This window comes from Pinus tabuliformis, chromosome 7 (genome assembly GCF_031772625.1).
Source record: "Pinus tabuliformis cultivar Carrire ecotype Pingquan chromosome 7, CPIR1, whole genome shotgun sequence".
Lineage (NCBI taxonomy): Eukaryota > Viridiplantae > Streptophyta > Pinopsida > Pinales > Pinaceae > Pinus > Pinus tabuliformis.
Window position 1 is genome coordinate 29884066 of NC_142293.1, and position 13513 is coordinate 29897578.

Here is a 13513-nt window from a genome sequence, read left to right on the forward strand (position 1 = left end):
AGCCTCTGACCATGTGGGAGGGTGGTATAGTCAGATGTTGGCTTGTATGGCCTCTTTAAGACCGCTGATAAAACATTCTGTGTAGAACGCATCTAAGAGATCCCTAGTGCGGAAAGCTAAGGCTTCAAAGGCTGTAACATATTCATCCACTGTGCCAGTCTGTCAGAGCTTAGTGAGACGACCCAAAAAAGAAGATTCCTGGTCAAAGCACTCTGTAAGAGCTTTTTTGAAGGTGGTGCAAGTCAGAAAACTTCCATTGCAACGTTGATGCCATTCCCACCATTGCCATCTTTGATTGTCCAAGTACATGCTCCCCACCATAAGTTGAGTCTCATTATCTAAGATGTTATTTAGATTGAAATACTGCTCCATTTGTGCTATCCATGCGGCCGGGTGAGTACCATCAAATTTATGCATATCCAGCTTGGGAGGTCGCGGAGGGGATTGTTGGTGGGTGACCCAGAGGTTAAGAGAGTGACTAGACTCACCCTCATTGTGTCCATTGCCAATATACGCCTCCTCACGGGCTTCCTCCTTGCCTTTAGAGAGTGTGTCAGTTAGTCTGTCAAGCTGAGATTGGATGGCTTGCAAGGATTGTTCAAGTTTGTCGATCTTCTCATTGGCCATAGTTTGAGCTCTAGTTTCTACCATGCACCGATCCTATGTACTTGAGATTTGGGACCGCCCGATTTTTTTTTCACTGGAAATTGAATGGTACCACCTTGCTCAGCTCGTTGTCCTGATTCTTATGGGCTAGATCACCAATAAGCGCCCCGGGGGGTCTCAGACTACTCTTGCCAAAAGTCCTGCGAAAATCATGCCCTGGTATAGGAACCCCACAAAACTACTTAGATCTGGTGGATTTGAGAGATCTGGATGGCTGATCGGATAGCTCTGAGCGGTGGCACCGACTGTTGCTACGGATCTGATGGATTAGAAAGGCTGGTCTACTAACTCAGAATTGTGGGACTGATGTCTGCTACTGCTGCAACCCCACTTGCGAGATCTGATCTGGCAGAGATTATGCGTGATCCCGAGATAGAAAAGGGAACTATGGTCTCGAGGAGTGTCAGGTGCTACAGATCGCAATATACATAAGGGTTTGACAGTAGTACTCAGCCCAATGTTTCAGGGCTCTAACTAAGGGGGATCAACCGTACCCTCAACTCGTACGGGTGAGTAATCTCTCCGAGTGCTGTTCTCGGTGTACTGTAGCAGCAAGACGGTCGACGGTTTATCTATGGCGAGGTTTCAAAGGAGCTAGGGGGCTTCTGATATACCCAGAAGGTACTTGGAAGACAGTCCATGCGCGGTTCTGTCTAATGCGCTACTATTCGAAGGGGTACCCACAGGGGTTACAAGGGAGTCCAACAAGCATGACCACCTCTTGTATTTCCTACGTGCATGCCTCCCCAAATCCGTAGGTTTATGCGCTCAACGACAGATCCCGTGGTTTAAAGATGCTGGAACACGTCTCTAGCCAAATTTTTTTTTTTGCTAAGAAATGGAGATCCCACCGGCCCTGTAAAGAGCTCTGATACCAGTTGTTATGCTCTTAACCTGCAAGACGATACTGGAATATAGAATATGCGAAGAAATATACCCAGAACATAGAATAGTGAGAAACAACAACAAGTATTTTATTATTCAGAAAGCAATGTTCACTTGCCTCTTCGAGGGGACAACCTCCAATAGAGCAGAGCTTGATTACAAAATAAGACACGATGCTCCTCACAGGGAGTCTCTATCCTTTATATATGACTCATACATGCAATACCATGGATCATTACCATGGTTCTTATTAATACCATCTATCTAATACCATGGCCCATTTGCAACTAACTGTGGTCCCATCATTGATTGCAGGTTAACCACTTACAATTATTAATATGGGCTTTATTGACTCCTTACTTAACTATAACTATGACTCGATCCTACTACATGAATAAGGAGGTTAGGGTGGGACCCTAACAAAGATCTTAGTGCCGCAAACTATATTTTGGGCATGGAAATTAAAAGAGATCGGGCAAAGAGGAAGCTCTGGTTAAACCAGAGAAAGTATGTCGAGACAATATTGCAAAGGTTTAATATGCAAGATAGTAAACCGGTGAAGGTTCCTATTCTTGTAGGTGTGAGGTTATCTGTTGAACAATGTCCCAAGACACAAGAAGAGGAAGAGGACATGTCCCATGTTCCATATACAAGTGCAGTTGGTAGCCTGATGTATGCAATGGTCTGTACTAGACCAGACATTGCACATGTAGTGGGAGTATTGAGCAGGTTTATGTCAAAACCAGGGAAGGAGCATTGGACAGCAGTGAAGTGGGTTTTCAGGTATTTGCGTGGCACTAGTGATTATGGTTTGTGCTACCAAGGAAGACCAGGATTGGACAGAGTGTTGGATATTCATGGCTTTGTTGATGCAGACTGGGCCGGAGATCTGGATCAGAGAATATCTACAAGTGGGTATGTGTTTAACCTATTTGGAGATGTAGTCAGTTGGATGAGTAAGAAACAATCTGTAGTGGCACTGTCAACTACAGAGGCAAAATACATGGCAGCCACTCATGCAAGCAAGGAAGCAATTTGTTTGCAGAGATTGTGTTCAAGTATGGGGTTAGTACAGGAAGCTATAAGGATAGACTGTGACAGGCAAAGTGCAATTTTCTTGGCAAAGAACCCCACATATCATTCTAAGACAAAGCACATTGATGTTTAGTATCACTTTGTAAGGGATATGATAGAAGACGAAAAGGTGTCGCTCGTAAAGGTGGACACTTTGAAGAATACTGCAGATGCATTGACAAAATCTGTGAGCTCTGAGAAATTCTCTTGGTGTAGAGAGACAATGGGCATTTCAGGGCTGGAAAAATGACTAAGCTCTCTTGTGCCCCCCTGTGGAAAGAAAACAACAAGTGGGAGAATGTTGGGTTGTGTTATATTCCTTCCACGTAGTTAACATGGGGTTTGAAGGGCACCTGTAACCCCACTTTATGGGGTCTAGGGCAGCGCCCCATAAAATTTTGGTTTTGGACCCTATATTAGGTTGGGCAGACCCACCTATGGTTTTGTGCATGATTTTCGCACATGTTTTTTGGACGCGATGGTTTTTCAGTCCATGGTATTGGACGTGATGGTTTTCGGTCCATGGTATTGGACGCGATGGTTTTTGGTCCATGGTATTAGATGCTTCGGCATGTATAAATATGGATTGTAACATTGAAAGGAAAATAATGAAAAAATCAAGCTGGTAGTCCCAATTTTGGGATCCAGGGGAAAATCTCTGTGCATATGTGTTTTATGTGTTCTGCTCTCACATTATTTATTTTCTATGTTTTAGAATTCGTATGCAGGTAATTTATGTACGGGGTTAAATCCTACAGATGATAGATCTTTCTTCAAGCAATCAAGCTTCTTCTAAAGGACCTGCTCTGAAACCAATTGTTGGAAATAATAATAGGGGGGGGGGTGAATTAGTATTAGCAAGTCAATAATATTTCATTTTCATATTCAAATTCATATACACTACTTCAGTTAATGAAACTTGTGTGTACACGCAACTGTATGTAAGGCAACTAGCGTATACCCTGTAAACTTATAATTTAGTTAATTCTTCATATGTTGATCTTTAATCTGTGCATCAGAACCATATAAACAGTAACCAGGAGTAGTAAAAATAGAATAGATAATCACACACATGAACACAAGATATAAGGTGGAAACCCAATGTGGGTGAAAACCACCTGCTGCAATCGTCTCTATCTTCCTTTTAATAAGAAACTTCTTTTTACAAATTTTGTACTAGTGTAGTCTTATACCAGTATGCAGGCTTCTAGCTGCAGAAGGCTACAACCTTCTCTCATTCTCTAGCATCTCCTTGAAGGGAGCTACAACCCCCTAGCTCTTGTACTAGCTGATGTGTTTATTAGTACGTAGGTGCTGGCCTACAGAAGGCTACAACCTTCTCTTTTCTTCCAGGGACCATGTTTCATAAATTTTCAGACTGGATCCATCAATAACATCAATCAAACATCAAATATATCTGCATCAACCAATTTCCTTTGAACCAACCAAAACTGAATCAAACAATCACTTCTCAGAATACTGTAACCAGAATACAGTAACAGTAACCAGAACCCAAGCCAGAACCCAGAACTCTGCAATAGCAAATAGAAGTATCTAAAGCATATTTTATGAGGTATACGCTACTTTAATGTGTCTAACCTACATGCATACACACTTATCAAGGAAAACCTGTGTATAAGCTGTTTTGAAATGTTGAACTAGCATGTATACGCGCCTTTGCTATAGTGAACCTGCGTACAGATCTGCAAATGATGATTTAACCTTTACAACTATTCAGACGTCAGTTATACCCATATCATCATGTTTACAGATTACGACATGCACCAATTATTCAGATAAAAGATCAAAACCACACAAAGATGCTTCACTTCAAGCCTTAAGATCTTGACCCATTAATAAAACTTATCCTTCATCAAGCACTCAGGTTCATCCTTGATTCAGATCCAACTATGCACCATAACCCAATGACCTGTATTCTAGATCTTTCTTGTTAAGAAATTATATATTACGGAGCAATGGAACACATAAAATATTGTAGAAATATAAACACAGAAAACGCACAAAACAAGAGAGACACAGATATACGTGGTTCACCCAGTTTGGGCTACGTCCACCCCGAACAGCCAGTCCTTCCTTTCTATTATCCAGCAAAATGAAGAGACACAACCTACAGCAAATCCGCTGTAATATCCTCTGTTTTCTCTCACAGTCTCACCTCTCTATTTCTCGCTCACAGAATACACATCTATATCTCAGCCTCAAATACAATGCCCTCATACAAAGAGAGGGGGTTGCCTTCTAGGGCAAAAAACCCTAAACTAAACATAAGTTCGACCACCAGATCATCTGCCTAATGAACGGCCCAGATTGACTAGAAATTACTATACTTTTACAAGGCAATTTTACATTTGTTTTTAGCTTCGGGGGCGCTGCCCCCGAGCCCTCGCTGGGGGACCGCTGGCCCCCGGACCCCCAGCTGGGGGGGATCGGACCCCCACGGGGGGGACAAGTCCCCCCCGACCCCCCCGCGTGGAGGGCTGTACAAACTTCCTGGGGTATACATCCGGCTGGAACAAAGACCTCTGAACAATCATGCTCCACACACAACAATCTCCCACTTGGAGAATGATTGTAGAAACTCCACCGCTGCTTCATTTGCTGGACAATGACTCCTGTTTGGACTTGGCTGTTTCTAATCTTCATCGTCATCCTTGATGACCAATTGAAACTGAGCATATTCTCAATTTCTCCCTGGTTACAACTTTTGTTAGCATATCTGCAGGATTCTGGCTAGTGTGTATCTTTTCCAACTTCAACTCTCCATCTTCCAACACTGATCGTATGAAATGGTACTTGAGCTGTATGTGTTTAGTCCTAGAATGAAATGCTGAGTTCTTTGCAAGATGAATGGCACTTTGGCTATCACTGTATAACGTGCCCATATCATGCTCCTTACCCAATTCACCCATAAACCTTTGTAACCAAATCATTTCTTTACTAGCCTCTGTAGCAGCAACATACTCTACTTCTGTTGTTGAAAGTGCAACAACACTTTGGATTTTTGAAACCCAACTGACAGCTGTTCCTCCAACAGTAAATACATATCCTGTAGTGCTCCTCCTGTTATCTCTGTCACCTGCCATATCTGCATCAACATATCCCTGTAGAGAAATGTTTGAACCACCAAAGCATAATGCTTGATTTGTGGTACCTTTCAAATATCTAAGAATCCATTTCACTGCCATCCAATGTTCCTTTCCTGGATTATTCATGTACCTGCTTACAACTCCCACTGCATGTGCAATATCAGGCCTTGTGCAGACCATTGCATACATTAAGCTTCCAACTGCTGATGCGTATGGAACTTTAGACATATAATCCATGTCTTCTTGGGTCTTTGGGTACATTTCCTTGCTAAGTTTGAAATGGCTAGCAAAAGGTGTACTAACTGGTTTTGCATTGTGCATATTAAATCTTTTCAACACCTTTTGTATGTACTCATTCTGAGACAATGTTAATTTGCGATTTTTCCTGTCTCTAGTGATTCTCATACCAAGGATTTGTTTTGCAGCTCCCAAATCCTTCATTGCAAATGAATTTGCCAATTTTCTTTTGAGTACATTTATTTCCTGCATGTTAGATCCTGCAACAAGCATGTCATCCACATACAATAACAATATAATATAGCTGCCATCATTTTTCTTTTTCAGATAAACACAATGATCAGAGTGACATCTAGTATAACCTTGTTCAGACATAAACTTGTCAAATTTTAGATACCACTGCCTTGGAGCCTGTTTTAAGCCATACAAGCTCTTCTTCAACCTGCACACTAGTTTCTCCTTCCCTTTCACCTCATATTTGTGGCTACTACATATATATCTCTTCCTCCAAATCCCCATGGAGAAAGTCTGTCTTTACATCTAACTGCTCAAGATATAAATCTTTAGCTGCTACAAGACTTAAAATAGTTCTTATTGAAGTCATTTTAACAACAGGAGAAAATATTTCATCAAAATCAATACCTTTCTTCTGTGCAAACCCCTTCACCACAAGTCTAGCTTTGTACCTCTGTTTTCCTCCATCTTCTTCCTTCAGCCTGTAAACCCATTTATTCTTCAATGTAGTTTTTCCTACAGGCAACCTGACTAAATCCCAAGTCTGGTTATGCATTAAGGAGTCCATCTCTTCTTCCATGGCTACCTCCCACTTCTTCCTGCTTTCAACCTGGATTGCTTCTTCATAACATTCGGGTTCACCAGAATCAGTCAACAATAAATAATATAATGAAGGAGAGTATCGTTCAGGGGGTCTACGTATCCTAGTAGATCTTCTAACACCACTTTCAGGTGTTTGGGGTGCCTGTTGCTGTTGTGGTGGTTGCTGTTGTTGATTATTATTATTTTCAGGCACCTTTACCTTTTCAGTGATGTCATCAAGAACTGCGTATTCCTTGTTTTCGTTTTCTTTCTTCTTTTCCTGCAACTGATTCTTATACAAGACCTTTTCATTGAATATTACATCTCTGCTCCTAATGATTTTGTGATTTTCATAATCATATAAGTGATAACCAAAATCATTAACACCATATCCAATAAAGGTACATTTCTTTGACTTTGCCTCAAGCTTTGTTCTATTTTCTTTATCAATATGGACAAAGGCCTCACAACCAAAAGGCTTTAAAAAAGAGTAGTTTACCTTTTTACCTGTCCATGCTTCCTCCGGAACACCACCATCCAAGGAACTTGAAGGCCATCTGTTTATTAGATAAACAGCAGTATCTACAGCATCTGCCCAAAACTGTAAAGGCAATCCTGCATGCAATCTCATGCACCTTGCACGCTCCATGATTTTTCTGTTCATCCTTTCTGACACACCATTTTCTTGTGGTGTTCTTGGAACTGTCTTCTCTCTGCGAATTCCATGTTCTGAACAATACCTATCAAACTCTTTGCTGCAATATTCACCTCCATTGTCTGATCTAAGACACTTCAATTTCTTTCCTGTATCAATCTCAACCAAAGCTTTCCATTTCTTGAAAGTATCAAATACATCAGATTTATTCTTAATACAATAAATCCAAGTTTTTCTAGTTGCATCATCAATAAAGGTAACATAATAACGAGAGCCACCGAGAGATGATACCTGAGCAGGTCCCCATACGTCTGTATGCACAAGCTCTAATTTTTCGTTCTTCTTTTCTTTCCCAACTCTGAGAAATCTGACTCTCTTCTGTTTTCCATAAATGCAGTTCTCACAGAAGTCCAAATCAACATTCTTCAAATCCGGCAACAAATTCCTTGAGTGAAGAATCTTCATCCCCTTTTCACTCATGTGTCTGAGCCTATGATGCCATAATGCTGCATCAGCTCCTTTGGAAGTTAAAGCATTAACAGAGTTAGAAATACCATTGCATAAATACAATGTACCAACCTTTTCGCCTTTTGCTATTACCAGGGCTCCTTTGGTGCCCTTCCAAGCTTTATCTATGAAAGTTGTCACACAACCTTCACCCCCTAATTGCCCTGTTGAAATCAGATTTTTATTTAGATCTGGAACATGCCTTACCTCCTTTAATAGCCATTGGTTTCCATTCTGCTGTTTTACAAGAACCTTACCCATTCCAACGATTTTACAGGGTTTATCATCACCCAGATGAACTTGTCCAAAATCTCCTTGAACATAGTCATGAAAGTATTTCTTATCAGGTGTGGCATGGAATGAAGCCCCTGAATCTACCACCCAGGAATCAGTAATATTTTCGAAAGAAAGAATCAAAGCATCTTGTAACACCTCACCTGTCACATTTGCTTCATGATTGTTTTCTTGCTGTGCATCTCCTTCTTTTCCCTTCCGAGATCTATAGTCTTTCTTTAGGTGTCCTTTCTTTCCACATTTCCAGCACACTATCCCCGATCTAGACTTGGATCTGCCTTTCCATGATTTACTGCGATATCCTGAGCTCTTTCATCTTTCCATTTTTCTTCCTCTAGACTCTGCACTCAAAGCATTTCCCGATGTCTCACCGGAGCTTTTCCATCGCATTTCCTCGCTAAGGATAGCACCGACAACATCATCAAACTTTAAAGTACTAGATCCAGAAACGAAGTTACTAATGGCCATTACCAAACCATTCCAGCTTTCTGGTAATAAGCACAAGAATAACAGAGCTCTAACTTCATCATCAAAGTTTACCCCTACAGAACTTAACTGACTTGTAACTGTATTAAAATCATTTAAATGGTTTGCAACAGATCCACCTTCCGACATATTCATATTAAATAATTGTTTCATAAGAAATACCTTGTTTGAGGCCGAGGGTTTTTCATATAGTTTCGACAATGTCTGCATCAAACCCTCTGTCATGGTTTCCTTCGAAATGTTGAAGGCGACTGACACAACAAGGCACAACCGTATTGTTCCGAGTGCCTTTCTATCGAGAAGGTTCCATTCTTTGTCTTTCATACCTGTCGGCATCTTTGTTTTTCCACCCAATGGTAGGTATAGATCTTTCTCATACAGATAATCTTCCATCTGCATCTTCCACAGCGAGAAGTTTTGGCCGTTAAATTTCTTGACTCTAAACTTACCATCTTCTGCCATTGCTCCCACTCGAACCAGGAACCCTTCTTTCCTGCGAGTTTATCAGCCAAATAGACCTTCGGCTCTGATACCAGTTGTTAAGAAATTATATATTACGAAGCAATGGAACACATAAAATATTGCAGAAATATAAAAACAAAAAACGCACAAAACAAGAGAGACACAGATATACGTGGTTCTCCCAGTTTGGGCTATGTCCACCCCGAACAGCCAGTCCTTCCTTTCTATTATCCAGCAGAATGAAGAGACACAACCTACAGCAAATCCGCTGTAATATCCTCTGTTTTCTCTCACAGTCTCACCTCTCTATTTCTCGCTCACAGGAATACACATCTATATCTCAGCCTCAAATACAATGCTCTCATACAAAGAGAGGGGGTTGCCTTCTAGGGCAAAAAACCCTAAACTAAACATAAGTTCTACCGTTAGATCATCTGCCTAATGAACGGCCCAGATTGACTAGAAATTACTATACTTTTACAAGGCAATTTTACATTTGTCCCCGTGGAGGGGTGTACAAACTTCCTGGGGTATACATCCAACTGGAACAAATACCTCTGAACAATCATGCTCCACACACAACATTTCTCTTCATTAGATATTCAAATGCTTGAGTGCATTTGCCTAATGATCTTCTCCTCCTTTTATAGTCTTAGGCCTTACCCAATACCATGGACCAAAACCACTTAGAACCAATACCTTGGACCAAATACTTGGGGTCAACACTTCGGACAAGATACATTGGACCAATACCATGGATCACAATACCATGGTCCAAATACCATGGAACAAAACTAAGTTTTCCAACATGTACGCGCCTTTCCTTCCATGAAAGTGTGTGTGTATGCTATACATGCCTTTTTGTCTGCGAACCCGCGTGTATACACGGCTTGGTCAATGGAGAACCAACGTATACCTCTCTTTCTTCATTCTGTGAGTCTGAACTGTGATCTGTCATCTGAGCGAGTTGCCATCAAGGACAACACCTGTGTCATAGTGCCAAATCTGTGTCATAATTCCAACATTAATATGGCTGGGGATTGGGCTAACCACCCGACCCCATTGGTTTAACTCCTCACGTGGTCTTATCCACTGTTGAAAGGTCTGGGGGCTAAGGCCTATTCGCCTGCCCCGTCCATTTTAGCTCTGCACAAGGCATATGGGTAAGTAATGTTACTCAGGCTAAGGATGGTTAGGTGGGCCCACTGGCCTGGCCCCTCCCCCTAAACTACCAACACATTCACATTAAATAAAATTGGTGACCACATTGTAATAAGAAACGAAGTCATGGTGTGGTGGCAAGTTGTTGGTCTATTGTGCAGTGGGTTGATGTGTCAAACCCTGCTGAGGTCGGTCAGTCAGCGTACAAAATTTTTGGCCAATGATTGGGGGAAACATGTTGCCTGCTCATTGGGCCATTTCAAACCCCAAAAACCAGTGAAATATCAACACCTAACCTCATACGAAGCTGCCACTTTTCAATCCTGGATTGGTTCACATGTCCACCATACATCCTAGTCAGCATGACGTTAGTTTTACAACCTAATCAGTCAACAACCCAGTCAACCTTGCAAGTTAACTTTTAGTTATTTTCCAAAAACTTCAGAACACAATAACTTTTGCATACCGTGTTGGGTTAAGGCAATTCTAGTGGCATTGGAATCAGAACAATGAACACTATGATTTGGCACTAATTTTGAGTGATTTTGAGAACCTTTATTTTGAGCATATTTTTGATCCCTTGGATCATTAGTGGAGGTAAATTTCTCCATTGGCCTTCCAGGAAATATTGATTTGGAATGGGGATCGATTAGGGTAAAATAATGCATGGATTTTTGGGGGCATCCATTTCATATGCTTAATATGCCACCATATTGGTCACCTTATGGCTAGATGTCCTCGAAAATTTTGATATCGACTTGATGGAGAAAATGCGGGGTCTGCACGCAGGATGCAATCACATGGAAGATCAGATAATCAAGAGGACACTATAGGCCTAGGTAATATACATACCCCTATTTTGGATGCTCATTTTTTTAACTCAATGGATTCCCCACCCTCATCCTCTTCCCTTCCCTCCTCTTCTGATGATTCATGTGTTCGTTTAAGCTCATGTCATTTTAAACAAAATATTTTGTCATCTCGCCCCATTTCTCTAGATCTCGACTCCTCAAAACTCCATCTAGATTCACACACGTCCATCATCTTTGTTCCACCACCTAATACATCCGTCATCTATGTTTTGCCACCTATTACTGCCGTTTGTAAGCTCCTGTGTCGACATTCCTCTAGAAAAAAAATCTTAGTGTCGACATGCCTGACCCTCCCCTCGTCCTCTCCTAGAGCAATAGATCTAGGGTGTTACTATCCCTAGTTTTCCTCTTGAGGGGGAGGTTGATACTGGAATGAATCCTCCATTAGTCGATAATCATATTCAATCACCCTCATATGTTCCCCTAGGTGAATTCTCCCCTCATAATTCTATTGGGAGTGATATAGACTTCTTAATGTGAGACCCTTCTTTAGACCTATCTTCCCTTACTATTCATAGGGGTAATGATCCTCGCTTGACCCCTTCCATTAGCCCTGGGTCAGCTATGAATATTATGATCTGAATGCATAGTGGTAAGGGTATTCGCCACTTTCATGGGAAATCAGCTGTAAAGTCTTTGACCTTTGGTGTGGAAGGTGATTTGAGGGAGGTTCCAATTATCTCCTCTAATGTTTCTCGGCCCTTAAAGAAAATGAGCTCACCCATCGATTTCCCTCATGGATATACTCTTTCTAAATTTTAGGGGGCTAGGGGATGCCTAAGAGAAAACTATCCCTTAGACATATTATTGTCTATGTTCTACCTATTATCATCTTATTCATGAATCCATGTCTTCAGTGGAAAAAGAGAAATCTTATTTTTTGTCCCGACTCACATCTTGCGACTGTTGATTCATGTGATTTATCTTGTGTATTAGTGGTGCTATGAGACCCTTGATGGTTGAAATTAAAAACTTTAAATTTTTTTGCAGGCATCCTATTGACTGGTTTTATAAGGGGTTTATCTTATCGGCTACATTTCCTTAACATATACACCCCTTATAGGGACAAATTGGATTTATGGAATAAATTGGGTGAATGTAGGATCCTTAAAATTGGCTCAATGATCTTGGTTGGGGATTTTAATGCTACCATCTTGAGAGAATAATGTTGGGGCACCTTCTGTTGTTATAATCCTTTAGGAAATCACCTACAAGATCTCTTTGCAGATAATCACCTTGTGGATGTTTGTCCTTTTCCCCTCATCCCTGCATGGAGTAATGGTTGGTCCGGTTTTGAGCACATAGGGAAGAGGCTAGACAAATTATTGATTTATGAGAACATTATGAAGTTGATGGGTTATGTTAGAACATGGGTTTCACAGGAAAAATCTCAAATCCTTCGCTAATCATTCTTCAATGGAGAGGGGAAAATATTTGGAAAGGACCCCCTTTCAAATTCGACGGGGCTTGGCTCAAAGAGGAGGATTTTAATAATTTGGTTTGAGACTGGAAGACTATAGCATGTACAGAGTTAGCCTTAGTGATGAGCCTGATTTCAGGGAAATTAAAGAGGCTAAAACATGAAGTTCGTGTGTGGGAGTGGCAAAAAAAATAAAGTTGAGGGCGAGTTTGGACCAAATTGAGGTGGAGATGGAAAGTATTGGTCAGGTAATGGATCCAGTAGCTCCATCCCCTTTGCATATGGATCATCTACGAGAATTGGAGCTTGAAAAGAGACATATATTAAAATTACGGGAGGTCACTTGGCGACTAAAGAGTCTAGCTATTTGGATTAAGGAAAGGGATTGGAACACCCATTTTTTCCAACATTTTGATACTCAAAGGAGAAATATGAAATATATCTAGGAATTGGTGCTGGCATTGGGTGACATGATCTACAACAACAAATAAATGTAAAGTGAGGATGTCCATGTTTTTGGGAATATGTTATCGAATCACACAAGGGTGGACATCACTGAACAACTCAATAGGATTGAGGCTTTCCCCAATATGTTCACAGTAGAGTCAAATGCTGAATTGGGAAGATCAATTACTATTAATGAGATATCCATGGTCCTTAAATATTTCACAAAGGATAAGTGTCCCTTTTTTGATGGGTGGACTATATAGCTCTTCTTACACTTCTTTGATATTATTGGAGGCGATCTTTTGAATATGGTTGAAGAGTTGCACATTTCTAGTTTAGTCTCTATGGAAATAAATTCCACTTTCATCACTCTCATCCCCAAGACATCCCACCTGACTTCCTTCATATATTTTCGGTCAATTTC